The 26,525-nt window shown below is 40.0% G+C and overlaps 1 non-coding gene and 1 pseudogene across 1 annotated transcript; one reads left to right on the forward strand and one right to left on the reverse strand.

Moving 5' to 3' along the window:
* Positions 1-26,079, forward strand: part of LOC141641132 (uncharacterized) — a 225,159-nt pseudogene extending 199,080 nt beyond the window's left edge.
* Positions 12,727-12,834, reverse strand: LOC141644752 (small nucleolar RNA R71). The gene has a single exon (XR_012544361.1). It is a non-coding gene; the product is annotated as a small nucleolar RNA R71 (small nucleolar RNA).
* Positions 26,080-26,525: the final 446 nt, after the last annotated feature.

Genomic DNA, 26,525 nt, shown 5'->3' on the forward strand with positions numbered 1-26,525 from the left:
ATATGACACCACCATCCTTCATGTGACCGCTCTCTCACTATCACTTCTTTATATAACAGTTTATTTCCTCTTTTGGTTGTCATCCCATACGACGAGCATCAGATCCATCAACAAAATTTTCCTCAACATTATTCCCAATTCTATCCTTTATCGTATCGTCACCTAACTCTCCACAAAAATCCCAGATCGCGCAAACACTCTACAAGATTCTTATTCCCTTAATACCTCGAAACTCACGGCTAACACGTCGTCCTGTTATCCTATATAACCATTAACTCACACCCTCAAATGAGGCTATCGTATATTCCCGTAATTTCCTACTTACTTCCACCTCTCTTTCCCCCTTTTCACGCAATAATACCAATTAATAATTCATCTTCTTCCTCTTTATACCTAACTCTTTAGTAATTTGTTTATTTTCTTGTAGCTCCACAACTCTAATTCCATTAATTCACATCAATATCTTATCATTCTTTCTTATCATCTATCCTCTCTCATCTTGCTTCTCACTCACCCTTGTCACCATCCAGTCTACACACTAATGGTTACTCTTCAATTAGTCGTATCTCCCTTTCATATCTCTGGAAAACCAAAAATTTACCTCATACCGATAATTTCCCAAGGAATTACATACTATGCTCACCTCTAGATATTCCAAATTCCCAAACTCGACCACTATCTACCCATCGCGGCATAACTCGATCTCACTATACACCATTCATTTCCATCTCTCTATAGCGATCTTTTATCACATACATCCTTAGCCAACTCAATCCTAACCGTCTCCCTCCATAAATCCTTACACATACCACTATGTCACTATTCATATCCCTCATCTCAATCTTTCATTCTCACGTTTCTTTACACTTACATCATCCTTGCCCATATATACTTACTTTTATATTACTTAACACACGACTATATCACTCACCATATCTCACAAAACATGCTCTTTACCTCAATTAGCTCACATTCTTCCCTTTTCTTTTTCCACTATCTCTCAGAACCACGTTAACACATGTCTTCCTTATCTAACATGTGTCCCTCATAAGCCGGCATTCTCTATATTATAACACCCGGTAACTTACGTATCAAGACCGTCACATATATAAAAGAATGCGTTAAGACTCAAAACATACGTTTGCACATACCCCACGACTCAAAACAATTGTAAGAATATAGACACCGACTCAAAATTAAGGTAAAAACAAAGCCACTGACTCAAAATGGCCGCCCACTGAGGTACTCGGTTGAGTACATGGCGTACTCGATCGAGTATGGGATACTCGGTCGAGTAATGAGACTACTCGGCCGAGTTCAGGACTCTAGAAGCTGAACACGCTTATCACAGAGAGATTACTGGGCCGAATATGGAATACTCGGTCGAGTATGAAAGATACTCGGTCGAGTAGGGACTACTTGGTCGAGTATCGGCGCAGTTCTCAGCACCGTCCAGTTTTTGTAAAACAGTCATATCTCACTCGTTACTTGGTCGTTTTGGGCGTGTGACCTATCGTTAGAATCTTAAGAAGACAAGATATCACCTCAACTTGGAATCACAGCAATATAATTTCTAGAACTCGAGTTATGACAGTTTTAAGACAGCCCTTCCATAATCGGTCTTCATACAAATCAACTTTTCTAAACCAACACAATTTGAACATGCATAATGCAACAATAACAACCCAACACTTTTAAAAACCAGTACATAGCTGAACTTTTTACATACCCACATGAAAATTAAACACGACATTCATATATATGGACGCATGCCCTTAATCACATGCTACTACCAACAGACCAAGCATTAACATCATCGTGATCATATACACATGAACCACTACTATTTTGAAAGCCATGTACTAAACAAGTAACATGCTCGACATATATCATGCTCAAGATCTATCGTATACAAATCCAAAATTCACCCTTCATATATTACCACTTTCCAACACTTTTACCATTCTTCCAACAACTTCACAAGATTCACGTTATAGGTATCAAACATACATGACTCAAACACACAACAGTTTGCCCCCATGTGACCGGCTTGAGATCGTAAGGCCCTTAATGCGACTTCGGGACGTCTCCCAAGTCTTTGTGGTAGCTCCAAACAACTCTCACGGGGTTCATTTTATTAGACTCCCTAAGTTCATTGGATTGATTAGTTTTAGGTGCCAAAATCTTCGGCTCTGATACCACTTTGTAACACCCCCTCATACCAAGGTACCTTACCAAGGACTACCCTAGCATGAAAGGCTGTTTCCATCTCGGTTTCCCGAGGTTAGTATATCAAAGGTACCAATTCTAAACAACCTTTATTAAAGTATAAAGAGTTAGTGATTACATGTTTCCAACACCAAACCAAAGTATAACTGTGAAAGGTCTAACAACTACAAAGAATGCAAGCTAAGTCTCTTGACGGCGGAAGCTAGACTCGAGTGATGACTCCCCATGACTGTCTCATAGCTAAACATATGCATTACATGTAACAATCTACTCACCATCCCCGAATGGATCACCGCAGGTTTTATAAAACAACAACAACGGGGTCAGTACCGTTCAATCAAGATAAGACAGACCAATAATGTAACCGGCTGATCATCCTCCACAGTAACTAACCACACACCGAAGTGTGCAGCCCTGTCGGATAACCCATCGCAATAGGTAATCCACTCCATCGGTAGGAGACCGCAGCCCATCCCCACTTAATTCCCGCTCATCAACGAGCGACAACCCTGTCCCTTAATGTGCACATCTCCTCCCGTGACGGGTTCCACGGAGGGCGAACTAGGGTGTGAAGCCACTCCTGCAAGTGACTCCACCACAATCAACACACACATCACAGTACAACAAAATCACAGCTGTCACAACACCACCACCGTTATAGCACAACCACATCACCACCGTCACCACACATCCATACTCCGATGATCAGCAGATAACAACAATTACAATACAAATACAATCTTAAATCAATTAACAGTAACTGAGTAGGGAAACCCTACCTTAGCAACAACAGCAATATGTAGAATCAGGCAACTAGAATGGCTCCTCTACGAAGTCTTCTCCTATACAATAATCACATAACACAATTACACATTGCACAATCCCCTTTTTCCCCAATTCATACATAAAGTAAACCCTTAGAATAAATCATCAATGACATGGGAATAAGGACTTACTGACGGTGGAATGAACGATTGAATGCAAAAGCTACGATAATTACACACACAGTGGAAGATTTGGGAGTGATTAGGATATCATAAACGTGATTAGGGTTGTGAAAATGATGTTTTGAAACTGCTTTGGCAATTAAATCATCCGTAAACACTCCCGCATTAAATCGCTGAATAAATACACGCCAGACCGGATACTCGGCCGAGTATCCTCTACTCGGTCGAGTATTCATCATACTCGGCCGAGTATTCCTCGGCAGAAGCTCAACAGAACACACACATAACAGTACTCGACCAAGTAGGCTCTACTCGGTTGAGTACTTAGCTTAATAAAATCCGTAGTATTACAGCTTGAGTCGGGTAGCGGTCATGACGCCGGATTGCTTTGTTTAGGTATGTTGTCATCATCATCATCGTCTCCTCTGATTTCAGTTATGGTTACGATGGTAGTAATAGATGGTTATGATGGTTGTTATTGGTGGTTTCGATGGTTGATTATTATCTTGTCATCGGGCGCGGAATCGCTGTTGTTTGCTAAAGGTAGGTTCACCTACTCAGTGTTGTTGGTTGTCTAGAGTGTCTATTGTTGTTTTATAGTTGGTTTAGTGTCTTTGTTTATTATTGGTTGATTAACATTGTATTGGAATAGGAGATGGTGTTTGTTGATTGTTCAGTTGGTTGTGATTGTTTATCTGTGGTTCTCGAGGTGCGTCCTCGGCTGAGTGAAGTCACTTGCGGGAGTGGCTTCACGCCCTTGATTCGCCCTCTGTGGACCCGGCCACAGAAGGGATGTGCACATTAAGGAACATGGGTTTATTGCTCAGATTAGATGAGCGGGGCTTAGGTGGGAATGGCTGCGGTCCCCCACTAGCAGGACTGGACCTTCGGACAGTCAGAGATGTGCGGATGGTTGGAGGAGGCAAGGTGTGTGTGTGTGTGTTACTGTAATTGTGTTGTGTCTGCTTTTTTACTTGTTACCTAGGTAACTAACCTTGTGTGGTTTTGGTTGTGTTGACTTCTCGTGTGTCTGCCGTGATCTACTATGGTGAGCAATCAGTCTTAGCAGGTTGATGTATGGAGCTCAGATGGGTTCTTGGAGGGACGTCTATTACGCATCGTGACAGAGATAGTTTCACCTAGTTGGTAGTTATCACGAGTTGTATCTTTTGTATCGTTTGTTTGGTTTAAATCACTTATAATATAATATAAACGTTCTGTTATCGACATTTGATTATTACTGTCCTCGGGCAACCGAGATGGTAACGCCCTAATCTGCTAGGGAAGGTCTGGTTAAGGCTCCTTGGTAGATGGGGGTGTTACAAAGTGGTATTAGAGCGACGATTTTGGAACCTGTAACTAATGAGCCTAATGAACGTAGTGAGTTTAATAAAATGATCCAGGTGTATGTATGTTGGGAGCCCCAGCTGATGCTTGATTTTGGGTGAGTGTGCGCCCTCATTTCAAAATCTTGTCCCCAATATGCTTAAGCCAGCCACTGAGTAAGGGGATATCGAGTCAGGAATTGTGTGCATAGATGTATATGATGCATAAGTTAGCGGTAGTTGTAATGTAATCTATGGTAATGTCGAGTGCGTGAATATAGTGATGATGAGCTGCAAAAGTGTGTGTGAATCGTTGGAAATGTGTGTGAATGTAGTAGAGATGGTGAAAGTACTGATAGTTGCATGTTAATGTTGGATAATTTGATGCTAATAACGAGTTGCAAGTCGAGTTTCCATATGCGTTTTAATTAGTATACGTTGGCAAGTAATGTTTGGGAATAGAATGGATGAATTTGTTGAGTACTTTTGTGATATGGCATAATTAAGTTGGATATTTGGTTGATTAATTATCGTGACATGTTTGAAATTTGTAGCGAACTTGGGTAATATATGATGGTTTATTGATAGGTGGATGCTTAGTGTAGGGTATACATAAGTTGGATTGTTGAATTTGCAAATACGTAAGCAAATGAGAAGTAATGTGTAGATTGTTTATATGTATGAGCTGATATCATAACGAATTATCATGCATAATGTTTGTTATCGGATGGAGTGATATACGTAATGTTCGGATGAACTAGTTGTGTACACTTGAGTAGTAATAATGTGTCGTGATTGGATGAAATAATTTGTGACGATTCCAAACATAATTTGAAATAGACGCGAGTTGTTGTTTTGCAGGAATCGATAACTAAACTCGTAACTTTTGACCGTGTACCTAACCTTACTTGACCAAGTACAAGTGCCTACTCGACCGAGTAGACCGTACTCGATCTAGTTGAGGAGTTATAAGATCGAAAAAGTTGGAACTGCCAGCGAAAACTCGACCGAGTAGCTCCAACTGGATCGAAAAAGTTCTTTGTTCATTCATACATAAAATCCTAATTTCTTGCAATCTCTCTCTTTCTCTCAAAACTTGGTGATTATTGTGCTTGAGTTCCTTGTTTTTTCTTGTTTAATTCGTCCTTCGCATTTGCTAATCATTCAAGGTAAGAATGTTCATCATATTCTTTGTTTTTAATCAATTAGAACAACATAAAGTTTTGGATTTTTCTAAAAATTCGGTTTATATACATGTATTATTGCTTGTAATTGTTGTAACATGGTATAATTGTTATGGATTGTTGATTTTTGATGCTAGAAGTAGAATAATCGAATTAATATGGGGGTATGTATGGACCAAAATTTTTAGGGTTTGGGATTCAAATTGAAAATTTGTTTGTCTTTTGGGTATAGAATGGGGAAAATTGTGTAATGTATGTTGTGAATATCATGTTTGGTTTTGCCCAAAATTTGGTCTTAAAACTCCGTCTTAAAAGTGCCCCAAACTGAAATTCGCCCCAATTCCTTTTGACGGTTACCTATTTATGAAGCTATTTTGAAAATATTGATACCCTAATTTGTAGTTGGTTTGTTAATTGATGTCGCGAGTTTTCATATTTTGATAGTTATAAAGACCGTTTGATATGAATTTTGGAAGTAGTATGTTTGAACCTTTTGATTGTTTTGGTGAAAGTGTGTACCTAGTTGTTTCTTCATCCATGAGTATGCATGAAAGTATATGCATCTTCAAGTAAGTGTTCGTTTGTGTGCCTAAAATGTGTGTTGAAACGGATGCCGAGACCTGCAGTTGGTATCCATCAAAGTAAGAGGGGGAGGGCTACTGAGCCTGAGGTTGGTGAGGGGAGTCATGGACCCACGGTCCCACCTGTACCTGACTACCCAACCATCGTCTTTGCTGATTTCAAACAAACAGATGCTTTTGTCGAGTTACCAAAACGTCGCATGAAACCAACCCGTTGTATCGACACAACTATCTTGGAGGACCTTAGGGTAGAGACGGATGTGAGGCATATCTTTGAGACTTTGGGGTTAACCGGTTTATATCGTCTCAGGAAACATTCCTATGCCTTCTTGACCTTGGAGTTTATGAGCTCTTTTCTCTATGATGTGGCGGTTCAGACCGTTCAATTTCGTCTCATGAACACTAGTTTCATCTTGACCATGGACTTGTTTTCTAGCCACCTTGGCCTTGCCCGACCGGAGAAATGAGCCCTTAGAGATATCTCGACTGAGTGTGGAGCCAGTAGTTACATGCCTTGCTTTACCGGTAAGAACGACCCCACCTCTAGCAACATGTTGACAAATGATGTAAAACACATCGCTTTGAAGATCTTTCTTCGTGCCTTGACTTTTCTACTCTATGACCGGAAGGATGTGAGTAAGCTTAACTCACATGAGGTAAATTTTCTTGTTGCCTACCTTAACCCCACCCGAGCCTCGAGAGTTTCCTACAGTGCCCCGACTATAGTTTGTGCTAGCTTATCTTTGATGGCCACTTCTGAGACCCGTTTCTTGAGCTGCGGTGCCATTGCCACATGGTTGGCGGAGAGGTTGACCACCTTTGAGGCCTCCTCGGCCCTTACACCCATGGCCCCGTTTGTGCCTACGGTAGACCAAGTCTACTTCCTCGACCAGAAATGGTTGAGAACTTTGGAGCATGGTGGTTTGGCTTGGAGAGTATGGGGGATGTGTTGGATGAGGATACCTGACCCCGAGCACCTTCCTGTGACTGAGCCCTTGATGGTGGCGGTAGTGGAAGCGGACTCCGATGATGAGGAGGAGGCTCCTGCGCGGCAGTATTACCTCATTGGTGATGATCTTTTGGAGGTGATGCAAGAGCCGACTAAGAAGGAGCATGCTAGACCCGAGGATAGGCAGCCTAAAGTGGGGAGAGGACCAAGACAGGTGAGGGAGAGGGTTGCTGAGACCCAGCCAGAGCAGCACGTGCCTCCAAAGCATCTGTTCCCAGCTACCCTGTGTTCTTTAGTCCTGAGATGAGGGTGAGTGAGCTCACGGAGAGAGTGCCTGCCACTTTGACACTCCGGAACCTCCACGAGATGGCATATGTGCTGGGCATTAGGACTACCTCGGCCCAACCAGTGTGGTTGAGAGGTGTTGGTGATGACAGTGGGGCCTTTCACTCATTTGGCGTAGATCGGACTACTTGGGGAGAGCCTCAGAGTTATTCTTACGGTTGCTTGGCACCTTGGCGCGTGGGAGCGGATTCAGAAGTTGGAGCAACTATGGGCGACGAGACTGGAGAAGCTGGCATATCTGGTGAAGGTGGTGGAGATGAGATGATGGACGAGCCGGCCATGCAATGATGGTGTTTGTTTGTTTTATTTTGTTTTCATGGATTTGTAGTATTTGGTACTTGTTTTGGTTGGTACTTTCGTTAGACTTTGGTTTGTATTTCGGCCATATTTGGATGATTTTCGGACTTACTATGCAGGTTGATAGTGTGCATGTTTCCTTGGCCTCACGAGGTAGTAATTTGGGGAATATCGACCTGTGACTACTTGATTGAGTGCCCCTCACTCGATCGAGTAACTGCATGAGTGACTTTGGAATGCATTCTAATCTCGACGTACTCGATCGAATAGCTGATGAACTCGATCGAGTAACGTCAACTTGATCGAGTACCTCTCAAGGTCGATCGAGTGCCCCTGTAGGGTGTTTATTTCGTTTCAATTTTTGTTTGTATCTTCAAGTTTGTGGTTCTTGTGATGAATGTCCCTTGTTTTGGGGGAGTGACAACATTTTCGTGTGTCAAGTATATTTTATGATGTTATATATAGATGTGGTTTATACAATTTAGGTTTGATTCATACACTTTTGCATGCTAGATCAATTTGCCTCAAGTGAAATGATGAATAATGGTTATAATTCTTGTTGCATAATTTGTATGGTAGCATAAGAAATTAAATGACGTCATGGATGATACTGGATGACAGGATGTCTCGTTGTATTGTTCACTTTTCCGATGGTTTTCATATAAATGAATCATATTTATGTAATGTCAAGGACGTATCAAGGTCGTTTTGAGTCCCAATGTCTGATATGATTTGTACATAATATCAATGTGGAATACAAATTTATCGCCTTGTGTAACAGTTCAAGTTGTTTTGATGGTGAACTTCGGTGAACGAAGTTCCTTTTAAGAGGGGAAGAGTAATGTCGCATGGGAAAATGACTTAATTATGACAATCTTATAGTATTTCAAGTAGTTGTTTGAGTAGTTAGTAGTGGTAATTGTATAATTGTTGGAATTTGTTGATTAAATTATCATGTTGTTATATGGTTAAATGGCAGTTTTTAAATAATTGAATCGCTGTTGCATGATTGAGTAATAGAAATAATTTAAAGGAATTAATGTAAAGGAATGGTATGTTGTTGTGTGTAAGTAATCTACTTCTGGGTATTTGATAACAAACGATTGTTGACAAGTAATTGATTTGAATATGTAGCTGAGTGTTGACAAGTAGTTGATGGAGGAATAAATAGATAGTCATGTTGGCTTAATCTGGGTAATGACATGAGATAAGTGCTAGTGATAGTCGAGTTGGTTGTCCTTTTAAGTAATGTAAGTTTGGTGATTTGATAGGAAGTCGTGTTGTGTAATATGTGCTAAGGTAGACGACGATCATGGTTGATGAACATTCATATCGGGGTGGTATTCATGAACGGTTGTGTTGGCCCGTGTCGGGATGGATAGAGGTAGCTTGCCTTGGTTCCTTGTGCTTTGTGTCATGGGGGGGAGGATGAGTTGAACTTCGGGGACGAAGTTCTTTTTAGGGGGGGGGGGGGGGAAGAATGTAATACTCGTCCGTTCAGAGACCCGTTGACCGACGTTGACTGACCAGGGACGCCTATCTAGACCTTCAGAAACCTTACGAGTCAAACCTTGTAACGTTGTGAGTATTTTAGTTCGTGTTACTCGATCTAGCAGAGACTACCCGATCGAGTAGATTGGGAACTCGATCGAGTAGAGGCCACTCGATTGAGTAAGTGAGGTACTCGATCGAGTACCGGGTTTTCAGCGGGAAATTCTAAATCGTATAGTCGTGAAACCCAAATCATTTATCCTTTCTTTGTAAACCTAAATGCCGTCATTCCACTTCTCCTTCACCATAGTTCCTCTCCTAGAGGCCTTTAAGAGTGGTTACACCATAGGGGTGGGATGCTTGACTCGGGTAGCGGTCTTGACACCGGATTGCTTTGTATAGCTATGTTGTCAATATCATCATCATCGTCTCCTCTAATTTCAGTTATGGTTACGGTGGTAGTAATAGATGGTTATGATGGTTGTTATAGGTGGTTTCGATGGTTGATTGTTATCTTGTCATCAGGCGCGGAATTGCTGCGGTTTGTTAAAGGTAGGTTCGCCTACTTAGTGTTGTTGGTTGTCTAGAGTGTCTATTGTTGTTGTATAGTTGGTTTTGTGTCTTTGTTGATGATTGGTTGATTAACATTGTATTGGAATAGGAGTTGGTGATTGTTGATTGTTCAGTTGGTTGTGATTGTTTGTCTGTGGTTCTCGAGGTGCATCCTCGGCTGAGTGGAGTCACTTGCGGGAGTGGCTTCACGCCCTTAATTTGCCCTCTGTGGAACCAGCCACAGAGGGGATGTGCACATTAAGGAACACTACAAAAAGAAATAAAACAGGCGACCGATTTTGGCGACTGAAGTCAGTCGCTGATGTGACCAATATTTGAGCATATTTAGTCCCCGAATTAGCCTCGTTCCTATGCTTTTTAGTGCATATTTGGGTCATTTACTATCTTTAGTCCTTTGTTTTGCATATTCTTTGAGGGTTTGTTCCCTTGGTAGGAGAGGAGTGCAAACCTTGCATTTTCATGGCAAAATAGAGCTAAATTAATCAAATCTAATGACCAAGCATCAAAGTAAAGACAACGACTAGAAGGCCTTTGTAAATAATGTAATATATGGGCAATGATGAAGAAGATTCTTGCATCTCCGACAAGATCCCGGAGGATTGTTGGAAGAAGAAAAGAAGGAAAGAAGAAAAAGCTCACTGGACTGGAATCCGCTCGTCCCAACATCGGGTCGCTCGTCCAAGAGCCATAATCTGAGCGTCCCAGCACCAGGCCGCTCGTCCAAGAGCTACAGAATCCGCTCATCCCACACACCAAGCCGCTCGTCCACCACCTCCAGAATCCGCTCGTCCCGACCCATTGGTCGCTCAGATTGTTCTCCAGTGCAGGCCGGCTTCTTCTTGTTCTATTTGGGATGCGCATATTTTCGAAAGACTAGCAAAATAGAGACTCGCATCTTTTTTCGAGAGGAGCATTTCCTCAACTTTTCTTAAGAACTTAATCGTTATTTAAGCCCTTAGTAACCCTAATTTGTGCACCTAATCCCCATTATAAATACCCCATTATTCTAATTAGATTATCATGCTCTTCTTATCAATCTTTTGTGTAGTTTATATTATTCTAATCTCTCTTTAATCTTGTAATCAACTTTTAATCAAGTATTAATACAAATCTCATTTCCTTAATTTCTCTATTATTCATCCTTTATTTTGGGTAATTCAAGATTATTTGGGTTTATTTGGATGATTAACAACCTTCCAATCATTCATCAAGTACTTCTATTATTCATTGCTTATTATTTTGGAATCAACATTAGGTATAATTATCTTAATCCCTTTTTAATTAATGTTGATCATCTTTACTTATTCATCATGTTTTGCTTTGTTGATATGATTGACAACCTTATTAACATGTTAAACTTGACAATGAGTGAGTAGTCTCCTTAACTAGGGTTAATGGGGAATTCGGGGAAACCAACATGGGGAATGATTCATGCTTAATCTAATATGTTCACATAATTTATTTGCTTGCTTGTTGTGATCTCAACTTATGCACATGTTATGTTTGATGAAATGCGAGCCTATGAATCCTTGCATTTTTTACCCATCACTTACCTTTTCAATGAGACTTGTAAGACATAAACCAACTCGAGTCTCATTAGACCATGCATATAATTGAGTATGGAGGATTAAGTCAACTTGTAGGTGTTGTACAATCTAATCGATTCGGCTCCGGGACCCAAACCTTTCTAGGATTGTAAGATATAAACCAACTCGATCCTATCACAACAATAATTGCTTGCTGATAATTTGAGAATAAGTTTGTATGATCAATTCCCATGAATCCCCTATGAACCCATGACACCCTAGTGCTTTTAATCAATTGTTTACATCTCATTTTAGTCATCTTGCTTGTTTACTTTTATTGTTATTTAGTTTAGTGATCTTTTTATCTCAACCCAAATTGTGACACCTCTAGACACCACTACTTGTAATCGAAAATCCTATATCAATACCCGTCCCTTGGGATCTGACCTTTAATTGCCTCTTTACTAATAGTAGAGTTGTTTTTGAAGTTATAAATATTGTTTTGGTCTAGGTGCTCCTAACGACAAGTAACCGAAATCTAAGCTCAAAGCGGACCGACCAAAAATGGCGCCGTTGCCGGGGACTGTGTTAACTTGATTTTATTTTCTTTGATTGTTATTAGTTGTGTCATTCATTGGCTTGGGGAAGTAAAACTCCTCAAGGTTTGTTCTTATTGTTTTCGAGTTGTTTGATATTTTGCATGTCTAGAAGATCACAAGGTAACTTGTTACCCATTGATCACGAAATTGAAAGGACTTTGACAACCAATAGAAGACTTGCTAGAAATATTTTGAGAGGTATTGGTGAGGTTGTAGATATTCAACCAAATACTCTTGAGTTCATCAACCCTTTTGCAAGAGAAGGTGAGGAGAACCCAACACAAAATCAACGACACAATCAACCCATAATGCCGAAGTTTTCATCACATTCCGTACCAACCGAGGAGAACCTACCCAATGGTACTCCCACACCACAACATTTAACCGGAACTTTTATTGCAAAATCCGTATTTATTCAATTAGTCGAAAGAAGCCAATTTGGGGGGATGCCTAGTGAAGACCCTCATTCTCACATGAAGACTTTTTGTGACTATTGTGATGCGATTTGACAAACCGGAGTGACTCAAGACCAAATACGATGGGTCTTATTTCCTTTTTCTCTAATTGGTACCACGAAACAATGGTTAAAGAGCCTTGATATGGCTACTCTTGGAATTGACTCTTGGAAGAAGTTGGATCTAGCTTTCTACAAAAAGTTCTACCCTCCGGAAAAGACTAACATGCTAAGAGCCCAAATCATGGGTTTTAAGCAAAAGGGGCGAAGAATCTTTGTATGAAGCTTGGGAGCGATTCAATGGAACTTGCCGCTCATGTCCTCATCATGGATTTAGCGAGTGGTTCTTGGTACAACAATTTTGGAATGGTCTTTATGAAGACTCCCGAAACATTCTCAACATGGGATCAAATGGTATGTTCACCGAAGTTGACGATAATCAAACTTGGAACAAGATTGAGGAAATGGCGGTCCATAATTCACAATATAGTAGACCTCGCAAGGCTACTAGAGTAGGAAAGCATGAAGTGGAATCTATTACTCAATTGGGTGCCCAAATTAGTGCTCATATTGATACCATCAACTTGAAGTTTGAAAAGGCTATGGCTAAGCTTGAAGAAGCCTCAAAATCACCAAAGCAACATGTTAATGCCATGGTAGCATCTTCATCGATTCCAAGTGGAATATGTGAGAATTGTGGAACTTTGGGGCATGACCAAAGTGAATGTAGGGGAACAAATGAGCAAGTGAATCCTTTTCAAGCATACAAAAGTGGTACCCCTTATTCCAACTATTACAATGAAAACACCAAATTCCATCCAAATCTCTCATACAAAAGCCAAAATGTTAAAAACCCTCAACCGACATACACCCCACCTCCAATGAGAAACCAAAATCAAAGACCCTTTTACAACCAAAACCAAGGTTACCAAAATCGAACTCCATACAATCAACAAAATTACCAAGGTTTTGATGTTCGAAAAGCGATCCACCAAATGCAAAAGAATCAACAAGAATTTTTCACTCAAATGCAAAAAGATAGCCAAGCAAAAGACATCACCATCAACAACATCCTAGCCCACACAAAAATGTTGGAAACTCAAATGACCCAACTAGCATCTTCAAGCTCTCAAAGACAAAAGGGGAAATTACCACCTCAAAATAATCCCCCAAGACATGAAACGGTTAGTGCCATCCACTTGAGGAGTGGTACAAGATATGAAGGGCCAAAGAAGCAAGTTGAGGATAAAGTTGTAGAGGCTAGTGACAAAGAAAGAGTTGTGCAAAACTCTAGGGAAGAAGAACCCACCAATCAAGAAGTTTCAAAGAAAAATGAAGAAAAGGCCAAAGAGAAGGAGCCCATTGTGATTAGACTTCCATTCCCGAGTCGTCAAGCTAAGCCTAAGTTTGATGACCAACTTGGAAAATTCATGGAAATTGTGAAGAATTTAGAAGTCTCGATCCCTTTCACGGAATTGATCAATCACGTTCCGGCCTATGCAAAATACATGAAGGACATACTTACAAAGAAGAAATCAATCCGGAAGCTTGAGACTATTGCCTTCACTAAGGTGAGTAGTTCCATCCTTCAAAGGAGTTCGCCTACAAAGCTCAAGGATCCGGGAACTTTCTCCATTCCATGCACTATTGGTGACACTATAATCAACAAAGCTTTATGTGACCTTGGGGCAAGTGTTAGTGTCATGGCATATTCAGATAGCAAGAGGCTAGGAATGGGAGAACTCAATTGCACCAACATCACGCTTCAAATGGCGGATAGATCAACAAAGACACCTTTAGGGGTACGGGAAGATGTTCCCGTGAGAATTGGAAAATTCTTCATCCCGGAGGATTTCGTTATTGTTGACATGGAAGAAGACTCCAACATCTCTATTATCTTAGGAAGACCTTTCTTGCACACCACGGGAGCGGTGATCGATGTGAAGCATGGAGAGCTCACCCTTGAAGTGGGAGATGAAACCATCACTTTCAATCTTGACAAGACCATGAGAGCTCCCCGATTGCATGAGCCATGTTTTATGGTTGATCACTATAGATGGAAGGATGATAGGAAGAAGTTGGAATTTCAATGGAGAAAGAAAGAGGATGATACCCCATCAAAAGAGCAAGGAAATTGCAACAATGATTGCTTGAAAAGCTCACCCATGACAAGTGAAGAGAAAGGCCTCATTGTCCAAGACAAGAAAGAAGGAGAGTTGTCTTTATCAACTCAAGACTTTTTTAATGAGCAAGTAGACGAAGTATGCAGTCTTTGGGATGATGAGTTTGAAGGGATATTCAATCCCTATATTGGTAATGCTATAACCCAAGACCATCATGGAGAACAACAAGTGCAAAGATTTATTGAGGATCTTTATCATGATAATGAGCAAGCTTTCGACTACTTCTTCAAGGTGTTGAGTAACATCAACAATACCTTGAACATGCCCCCTTGACATCTCACATTGGATGAGAGTTTGGTGGAGTCCTCCCTAAACCACCTTTTGTAGATATTCTAACTCCCTAACTTGCATTTTAATTATTCTATTACATTTTTGTCATTTTTGGATTTACATTTTTGTGCCTTGATCAAGATATTCATCATTTTGAGAGAAGTGAGGGAGGGACTTACGAATTTTTTGTTGTGTAGTGCTTAGACTTAGGGTGGGGATAGCAATTGCCTAGGCTATTCATGCCTTTGTAGTGCCCCTACAATGAAGAACACAAGAATGGAAGAATGAAATGACACGGGTTATGAAGCACCCACGGATGGAACTGAATCTGTGTGGTCAAGGAAGAATACGAGCGTCTGAGGGATAATCCGCTCGTCCTGAAGAAATCCGAGCGTCCAAGCTATCAGACGTTCGTCATTTCATCAAGATTATTTGGGTTTATTTGGAGGATTGACAACCTTCCAACCATTCATCAAGTACTTATATTATTCTTTGCTTATTATTTTGGAATCATCATTAGGTATAATTTTCTTAAACCCTTTTTAATTATTGTTAATCATCTTTACTTATTCATCATATTTTGCTTTGTTGATATGATTCACAACCTTATTAACATGTTAAACTTGATAATGAGTGAGTAGTTTCCTTAACTAGGGTTAATGGGGAATTAGGGGAAACCAACATGGGGAATGATTCATGCTTAATCTAATATGTTCACATAATTTATTTGCTTGCTTGTTGTGATCTCAACTTATGCACATGTTATGTTTGATGAAATGTGGGCCTATGAATCCTTGCATTTTTTACCCATCACTTACCTATTCAATGTGACTTGTAAGACATAGTCACATTAGACAATGCATATAGTTGATTAGGGAGGATTAAGTTGACTTGTAGGTGTTGTACAATCTAATCGATTGGGCTCCGGGACCCAAACCTTCCTAGGATTGTAAGATATAAACCAACTCGATCCTATCACAACAATAATTGCTTGCTTATAATTTGAGAATATGTTTGTATGATCAATTCCCATGAATACCCTATGAACCCATGACACCCTAGTGCTTTTAATCAATTGGTTACATCTCATTTTAGTCATCTTACTTGTTTACTTTTATTGTTATTTAGTTTAGTGATCTTCTTATCTCAACCCAAAATGTGACACCCCTAGACACCACTACTTGCAATCAAAAATCCTACATCAATACCCGTCCCTTGGGATCCGACCTTTACTTGCCTCTTTACTAATAGTAGAGTTGTTTGTGAAGTTATAAATATTGTTTTGGTCTAGGTGCTCCTAACGACAAGTAATCGAAATCTAAGCTCAAAGCGGACCGACCAGTCGCTAAACTCAATTTAGCGTCTGACTTCAGTCGCCAAACACCAGTCGCAGACCTTGGTTGCTTTTTCTGATTTTAGCGATCAAAGTCAGTCGCTAAATTTAGCAACTGCAATTTCAGTCGCTAAATGAGGAAAATAGCGACCGAAATGGTAGTCGCCAATGTGGCGACCGACATGGGGTAGTCGCCAAATTAGCGACGGACTTTCGTTCGTTAATTTGCTTTTCAGTCTCTAATTTGGGTGACCCAGCCAAAATCAGGGATGCTCTTTAGCGACTGATTTGTGGTTGCAAAACTGCAAATCAGTCGCTAAAGCTACTGACTATTTTTGTGGCTTTTTTCGTTTTCATTGCTAGCCAAATATTTACAACCTGCATACAAACCGATGTTCAACAACGCCATACATCCCAAACTTCAACACACACAACACCATACATTTCAAATTTCAACCCAACACCACACATTTGAAACATACATTTTCCCAAACTTCATTTCATATATTGAAAATGAAAGGTTTACAAGCTAACATATTCTAAAGTTCAAGTCTTACATGCTAAATTAAACTTACTTAACTATTGAGAAGCCAACACCGGCTCCACTCCCTTCATGTGGACCATGCGGATCCATAGGATCGTAGTCGGGTCTAGGTCCGGGGTTACAACTTTGCCACCACGTCTCAAACATTGCTATTTTTTCTTTATTTCGCGGAGTTATTCATCACGTTTTTTGTCACAATTCATCACTCTCTCTTAGTTGAGTTTGAAATTGACTAATAACTCCCGGTTGATATGTGTTGCTGGGAATTGTTGAATTCGATCTCCTACGCGTGTTGTCATAGAAAGCCTGTGTTGAACTTCCGGTACCATACACGTTTCCTTTCTTGAAGCCTTTCACCAACTCAAACCAGATGTCATTATCCTCCTTTTCTGGTTTGGCGGCTTTTGTATGTTCAAATGCATCCTACAATATTAAACAAAACATTATAAGTTAATATGGTAACCAAAATAAGACATTAAAAAAGAGTAAATTAACAAAAATTAAGTTTTACGGAAAACTTACATATAATTCCTTGTCTTTTGGCTTAGTCCAAATCCTTCTCCTTTGTGGTCAACCCTGGAATGCGTGTCAAGAAACAGTCCCGATGCCGTCGTAACCGGTTTTGACTTCTTCTTTCCTTTCTGAATGAACAAAAAACATACATGTTAGAAAATCAACAAAAAATCTAACATACAACATGTTGAAAACCAAAAAAAGTGTGAAATAATAGACAAACTTACACCCAATACACGATCCCCGAACGATCGGGATCCCCCGTAATGAGTAGGCTCGACCACAGCAACTTTCCGTCCTCCTTTTTTGTTGAGGGATGCTTGTTTAGACCTTTTCTGAAAAGCTTCGGTTTTAGTATGCTTTATTAGGCCTTCACACTTCTCACCTGCAATTACAAATATGAAATCATAACTAATAAGTTACTGATATTATTTATAATATAATAGAGTATATGCTAATTAATACAAATAACAAAACAAGTTAATTAAATACCTTTCATATTCTCTGGCTCCTTTGGGCGCCTGACCGTCTTCCAGATCAAGTCCCGATATCGTCGAGTACCGACTTCATTGTACCTTTCACGGACATTCAGTTCTTGAGACTCATCCCAAGCAAATGATTGCTACAAAAAAAAGGCGACAAAAAAACATATCAGTATAAAATAAAAGTCAAACTTGGTTCTTAAAAAATTTATCAGAAATATTTGGTTTCTAAAACAAAGAACTACGGAAAATATATACCCGAAAGTTATTGAACCACACCTCTTTTTGTGCATCAGAAGCAAAAGTCCACGCTGTAGGAACTGGACCCATGAAATTAGTCTTCGTGCTTTTCGTTACACCTCGTATCACGCAATCGTCCCTAAACCTGCATTTATTTCGAACATGTAGAATCAGAAACAATTATTATTTTACAAAAAAAAGATAATAATAACCTTAGACTAACAAAGAATAAGACTTACCATAATCCCGCCGGCTCAAGTATCATCCGACGATCCGCAGTGTACCGTATCTGCACCTGTGGTACTGCCTCGTCGGTTGCATCAGGCTGATCCTCGTCACTATCACCGTCACCGTCTGTCTGCATCGGATCCTCACGCACAATCTCCTCCTCCTCCTCCTCCTCACGCATACTCTGTCGACAAACTAAGCCGCCTCCTCGCTTCCAACCTCGACCTCCTCCAGCCATCTGCAATAATACAAATAAAAATTAACACAAATAATGATAAATGAAAATTATACGGACTTCTAAGTTTTAATTTACTCTTGAGGAATACAAAATTATACCAATTTAATCATAATCATCATCGTTTTCTTCTCCATCACCATCATCGTCGTCGTCGTTGTTCTCATCCTCATCATCACCATCATCATCATCATCATCATAAACGTAATCATAATCATCTTCATCTCCAAACCCCTCATCCCTCCTCCTCCTTTTTTCCTCCTCCCTTCTCCTCCTCACCTCCTCTTCCCCCCTCCTCTCCTCCTCCTCCTCCTCCTCCTCCTCCTCCTTCGGCAATCTCTATTCCACCTCATAATCTACTTCCTCTTCCATGTATTCACCATCTTTATTCTCATTCTCATAGTTGATTTCATCGGGTGGAGACAAAAGTGTTTCACATGAAACGTTTTCTGCTTGAAAAAACATTGTATCAATTAGTGACTGTGCCTTTGTCTTAAAGATTGCACACCACCCCTTTTGATTTCTATCATTTGTTGTGCTTGGATAAGTAGCAAAATACACTTGATGAGCCCGATGTGCAAGTATAAATGAATCATACTTAGAGTATGTTCTAGTACGATTAACTTCTACAAGCTTGTATTGTTCATGTACTCTCATTCCAGCCACAGAATTATCCTTCCAGTTAACCTTGAATAAGATAGTTTTATAAGCTCGGTCACGTCCATTATAACTAATTTCGAAGATGTCTTCAACTATACCATAGTATTCGTTGTCATCAAGAGAAGAAATAGTAACACCCCAATTGCACCTAGCCTTACCTTTACCATGGTTGAATGTTTGAAAATTAAACCCATTAACCGAATATCGATTCCACGTTCTTACCATTCTTGAAGGACGAAACGCCAAACTTCTTAGCAAATCATCTTGAATATTCAACTCAATTACATGTTTCTGAAACCATGTTGGAAATTGGTCCTCATGTTTGTCCCAAACATCATCCTTACTTATATTAGGATTCCTCTCAAAGAAATCATTAACAAACTGTGTTTCGTATGACTCCAAGAGGTCACAATTAGATAGAACGTAAAGGTGGGCACGATTAACGCCCATATCTCATCCCCAGGCGCTCGTTTCGGAGGGGCATCAAGCACCTCTTTAGCTTTTCTGAAAGCTTTCTTGTTCCTCCTATGTGTATTTCCCTCTCGTAAGAAACATCTATGACAATCATACCAGCTTATTTTCTTGCTATTGGGAAGCCAAAATGCTTTACTCTCGCCCATGCAACAAGGACATGCTTTTTGTCCTTGTGTAGACCATCCAGATAGCATACCATAGGCGGGAAAATCATTTATTGTCCACAAAAGGGAAGCTTTAAGTTGAAAATTTTGTTTTTTAGATACATCATACGTTCCAACCCCAACTTCCCACAAATGTTTCAACTCCTCCACCAATGGTTGAAAATAAACATCCAAATTACGTTTCGGGCTTTTTGGTCCGGGAACAATAAGTGACAAGAAGATAAATGGTCTTTTCATACATAACCAAGGTGGTAAGTTGTATGGTGTGACCGTAAAAGGCCAACAAGAGTACTTCCTCCCAAAATTACCGAAAGGATAAATCCATCCGTACACAAGCCAAGTCGTACATTGCGGGGTTCCTTGGCAAATTCAGGATACATCTGATCAAATCGTTTCCATTCTTCCCCATCACTAGGATGACACATCTTCCCCGGAGCACGTGGGTTTTATTTGTGCCATCTCATTTGTTCGGCAATGTTTTTGATGGCATAGATTCTTTGAAGTCTTGGAGCGAGAGGAAAGTAAAACAATTGGTTACATGCTATTGGTTTATTACTCTTTTTGGCCCTCTTACTACCCTTGCCTTTTTTCAACACCAAAACTGTATCTCCCTCACTTGTCTCATATCTATTCTCCCCACAATCTTTGCACTTGTCAAGCAAAGCATCATCTTTCCAAAATAGCATACATCTTTCAGGACATGCATCAATCTTTTCATGCGGTAACTGAAGACCTTTAGCTGCTTTATTGGTAGTGTAGAAACTTCGGGTCATGATACTATTATTGGGGAAAGATTCCTCAAGGAACTAGGCAATGCCATCAACAGCAAGAAATGGCATATTAAACTCATATTTCAAGGTAACTAGCCTAGAAGCGGCTTGTAATAATGTCATTCTGCTTCCTTCATACAAGGGTTTTTATGAGGCTTTTAACATGTCAAGAAAGGCATTTGCTGGTGGGTGTGGCGGTTGTTCTTCACAAATGGTTATATGGTCATCACTATTAAAAATAGTGGAATCCATAGCATCAACATTCATCTCTCTATATGGGTTCTCATCAATTTGTATTTGTTGGGTGTGACCTTGTTCATGAATTGGAGAATATGCTTCTCCATGTGAAATCCAATTGTAATAATTTGGCTTAAACCCGTTTATAATGAGATGTTCTTCTACTTTAATGTCAGGCAGGTATTTCAGGTTTTTGCATTTAGCACAAGGACACCTAAGTTTTTTGTCTATCAAGTCATATTCATCTTGTTGCTTAGCCAATTCAATAAACTCGCCAACACCTTTTATAAATCTAGCGGTAGGACGTCTTTTCTTATTGGAATTGTCTAATCTTCCTTCATACATCCATGAACGTTCCAATCTCTTCATTTTAATCTAAAGAAGAACCCACAATAATTTAAACGTTTTTTAAAAATAACAATGATATTACATACAAAATTTTCACATTATACTCCACATTATACAATAAACATATGAAAAGAATATATAAATATTGTCAATAAGTAATCCATCTTCGAATGGGGTCCTTAACACTCCAACCTAAACCCGTTAATGTACGTTTCAAGTCACTAGCAAACACACTTGTAATTTAATAATGAGGAAAAAATTCGGCAGCAATTCCCTTCAGTTCTCCAAATACACATCAATTTAGAATAAAAATTACTCCACATATACATCTATTCGGAGAACATTAAAGGGATCGCCACCAAACTCATTCCTCATTAATAAATCATAAGTACGTGTTTACTACCTAAATGACTTGAAATGTACAAATACAGTCCCAAAATGGAGACTATTCAAGAATTACTCCTAATGACTAATTCTTGAACGGGTACTAAGTCAACATCAAATCAAACTAACAATAATTTAAAGTTTAAGATAAACAACACTTGGTACTAAATTAATTAAGTCAATCAATAGCACAATATCAATAACATAATAAAGGTTTCTATCCTAGAGTCCGTAGCATATTTTGAACTAAAATTAGTGAATTTAAAAGGTAACTGGTAAGAGGAGGTTACCTAATCAAGTCAAAGCAGAAATGACAAGAAAACGAGAAGCAACAGCTACGGCGGATGGGGGTGCTCAGCAGCGCGTGACAACCCTCGATGGAGAAAAGAAAAACAAAAAAATAGGGTTATTCAACAATAACATGCATTATCAAACTAAATTTATCAAAATCAAGTCCTAAAGAAGGTTTCACTTAGCTAATAGCTAGTTTCTCTTAATCCAAAAGACGGTTCCATTTAGATAATTCAATTAATGCAAAATACGGTTCCACTTAGCTTAATACTAATAATAATAAGACGGTTTCACTTAACTTAGTAATAATAATAATATTAAGACGGTTCCACTTAGCTTAATACTAATAATAATAAGACGGTTTCACTTAGCTACCCAACACCAAACACCACCCACGACCAACCACTGCCACGACCCACCAAGGCCCACCCACGGCCGACCCACCGCCACCCATGGTCCACCCACCGCGACCCACGGCCGACCAAACCCCCACCCATAACCCTAAACCTAAACACAAACCCCCTTAATCATTCCCTTTTAATTCAAACACAAATTATACTAAAATCTAACTACAAATTAATCTAACCTACTTACTACAAATGAATCTAACAAACTAACCACAAATTAATCCAACTAACTACAAATTATTCTAACAAATTAAACCAATTAAACTGAAATTAAACAAAAAAAAAAACTAACCTAATTAAATAGGAGTGGTGGAGGCGGTGAGGACGGTGGCCACGGCTAGAATATTAGGTGGTGGCATCGTTCTTGGTGGTGTCGTCGTTCTTGTCGATCGCCTTTCCTTTTTTTTGTTCGAAAGAGTAAAGCAGGAGAGAGGGAAGAAAAAAGCTGCGGGATTTCTATAAAGCAATTTAGCGACCGACTTCAGTCGCTAAATCTGAAAGTCGGTCGCTAAATAAGTTTCCTTTTTTAAAAAAAGCAGTCGCCAAATTAGCGACTAATTTCAGTCGCTAATTCTGATATCAGTCGCCAATTTGGCGACTACCATGTTCAGTCGCTAAAAATCTGTCGCCTATTTTAGTTTTTCTTGTAGTGCGAACATAGGTTTATCGCTCGGATTAAACGAGCGGGGCTTAGGTGGGAACGGCTGCGGTCCCCCACTGGTAGGACTGTACCTTCGGGCAATCAGAGATGTGTGGATGGTTGGAGGAGGCAAGGTGTGTGTGTGTTACGGTACTTGTGTTGTGTCTGCTTTTGTACTTGTTACCTCGGTTACTGACCTTGTGTGGTTTTGGTTGTGTTGTCTTCTTGTGTGTCTGCCGTGATCCACTATGGTGAGCAATCAGCCTTAGTAGGTTGATGTATGGAGCTTAGCTGGGTTCTTGGAGGGACGAGTCTATCATGCGTCTTGACAGAGATAGTTTCACCTAGTTGGTAGTTATCATGAGTTGTATCTTTTGTATCATTTGTTTGGTTTAAATAACTTGTAATATAATATAAAAGTTCTATTATCGACATTTGATTATTACTGTCCTCGGGCAACCATGATGGTAACATCCTTATCTGCTAGGGAAGGTCTGATTAAGGCTCCTTGGTAGATGGGGGTGTTACAGCCAATCCCCAGGTCATGCCATGGTCTTGCACGACAGCGCCACACCCGGTTTTAATACAAACACCACACAACACCAATAATATATACAATTCCCGACAACCACCACACAAACCACCACCTAAAACCACCCTATCGCCACCCTTAGCGTCGCCCAACCACCACGAGTCCAACCAACCCGGTCCCAAGTCAAGTCGAGTCACAACAGGGGTCATAAACCAGTCTAAAATCAACACGGCTACCTCGTTTAAGACGCCCCAAATACCAACCACGGTGGTCAACGGCGGTGAAGGATGGTCCCACTAAGGTCACGGTGGTTCACGGCAGGTCCTAAGGTCAACCGTATCTTATACGGTGTTATTACAATTATTTAATTAAATAAGACGAGATAAATATATTATAAGACAGTCTTACCTTGAAACGATAACTTTTATGAAATTCCTCTACTTTTCTCCCTTTAGATCTTTCTTCCTTTGCCTTCAATGAATTATTTGTTTTTTATGATTGTATATGTCTTATCAGGTAGGCAGGACTTGCTTATATAGTTGTAGGAATGAAAGAGGGAGGAAACTACCTAATTTCCAATTCCCTTTATTATTATTGTTTTACCATTATTATTACGTATTATTAGTAGTATTGTATTATTGTATTCACGGATTACACGAGCCACACGTGTGCCAATGTGAGCTTCAACAATTCCCGACTTATGATTATTTAATTATTTTATTTCCGTCTGACAATATAATCATCTAATTAATATAATTATTAAATACCTTTTAAAATCCATTTTAATATAATTCCACCATCTAACTAACCATTAACCTTGTCCTAAATACGGGGTATTACAACCTATCCTTTAGAATTGATGGCGATATTGTCGATTTTAACATGCCTAATCTTGTGAAGAAACAAATGTTGGATCAAGCTTGCACAATTGAAATCGTTGATAAAGTTGTTAAAGAAGTGGCTAGAGAAGAAGCCGAGAAGGAAGAGGCCTTCCAATTTGGCATCCATGATGAGAAGATGGATGAATTTCATGAAGTTGATGATAAAGTGCTCAAGAAAGTTGAAGGCATACTACCTCCTAAGGTATAACTCAATACTTTGCATCCCACACTCAAGTATGTGCACTTCTTGGTGAGGGGGAGAGTTACCCGGTTATCATCAATGCTAACCTAGATGCTACTCAAGAAGAAAAACTTTTGAAACTTCTCAAAAATCATAGAAAAGCCTTGGGTTATAGCATTGATTACATAAAAGGGTTAAGTCTGAGTCTTTGCATGCATAGGATTGTCTCATAGGACGGAAGTCAACCTAGTGTAGAAGGTCTAAGAAGATTGGACACGAAAATGGTAGAGGTTGTTAAAAATGAGGTCTTGAAATTGTTGGAGGCAAGGATTATTTACCAAACTACGGATAGTAAGTAGGTAAGTCCCGTCCACGTGGTCCCCAAGAAAGGTGGGATAACCATGGTTGAGCACGAGGATGGAACTTCCCTACCTACCCGTCCGGTTACCGGGTGGCGCATGTGCATTGATTACCTGAAACTAAATGCCGCCACCCGCAAAGACTACTTCACGTGCCCCTTCATAGACCAACTGCTTGAACGATTGGCGGGGCATTCCTATTATTATATCCTTGATGGTTATTCCGGGTTCTTTCAAATCCCAATTCACCCGGAAGGCCAAGAGAAAACGACATTCACATGCCCCATTGGAGTCTATGCTTACCGGAGAATGCCATTTGGGTTGTGTAATGCACTCGACCCCTTTCAAAGGTGTATGATGGCCATATTTGCCGATTTCTTAGATAAGAGTATGTAGGTCATCATGGACGACTTTACTGTCCATGGGGATTCTTTTGATCCTGGTCTTGTCAATTTGTCTATTGTCTTAAGTTGATGTGAGGAGCACAACTTAGTCCTTAATTGTGAAAAATGGCATTTTATGGTAGAGGACGGAGTTCTGCTTGGCCACATCATATCCAAGAGGGGAATAGAAGTTGACAGAGCCAAGGTTGCGGTAAATAGAAAACTTATCACCCCCTACAAATGTGAAATGGGTGGGAAGCTTTCTTGGTCATGCCGGCTTTTATAGACGGTTTATCAAAGACTTTTCAGAGATTGCAAAACCGTTAACTTTACTTCTCCTCAAGGATGCTCCTTTTCTATTTGATCAAGTTTGCCTTGAGTCTTTTAATAGGCTGAGGCTTGCATTAGTGACGACCGCCATCATCCGAGCACCGGATTGGAGTCTCCCTTTCGAGATTATGTGTGATACTTCCGACTATGCCGTAGGAGCGGTTTTGGGGCAAGTTGTAGATGAGACACCATGTCATTTACTACACAAGAAAGACACTCGGTCAAGTTCAATGCAATTACTCAACCACCAAGAAAGAAATGCTTGCAATTGTCCATGCTATTGATAAATTTCGACCGTATATAGTGGGCTCCAAGGTGGTGGTTTACACGAACCACACCGCCTTGACGCAATTGATGGTGAAGAGAGATGCTATGCCGCGACTCTTGTGGTGTGTTTTTTTACTAATCTTGAAATTATGGACAAATTCGGGGCTGAAAAAGTCGTGGCCAACCACATGTCAAGACTCATGGTTGATGATCATGGAATCAAAGATGAAAGTGGATCCATAATTTAATGTCTAAGGGAGGATAGACTAATGGTGATAACCAAAAAGGTGTCATGGTTTGCAGACTTGGCAAATTATTTGGTAAGCGGATTTCTTCCGGATGAGCTTGATGCTAGAGAAAGGAGGAAGCTAAAACGTGATACTAGGAGATATTTTTGGGATGAGCCTTAATTGTGTCGAATATGTGGTGATGGTATGTATAGAAGATGTGTTTCAAGAGAGGAGGGCATGGAAATAGTGGATAGGCTCCATAACTCGGCCTATGGTGGGCACTTGACTACTTCAAGAATAGTTGCCACGGTGCTACAAGGTGGGTATATTGGCCCTCAATGTTGAAAGACATACACTTTTTAGTGAAATCTTGTGATTCTTGCCAATGAACCGGCAATATTGGGACAAGGAATGAGATGGCGCTCAATAATATCCTTGAAATTGAGTTATTTGATTGCC

The sequence above is a fragment of the Silene latifolia genome, chromosome 2, assembly GCF_048544455.1.
Source record: "Silene latifolia isolate original U9 population chromosome 2, ASM4854445v1, whole genome shotgun sequence".
Lineage (NCBI taxonomy): Eukaryota > Viridiplantae > Streptophyta > Magnoliopsida > Caryophyllales > Caryophyllaceae > Silene > Silene latifolia.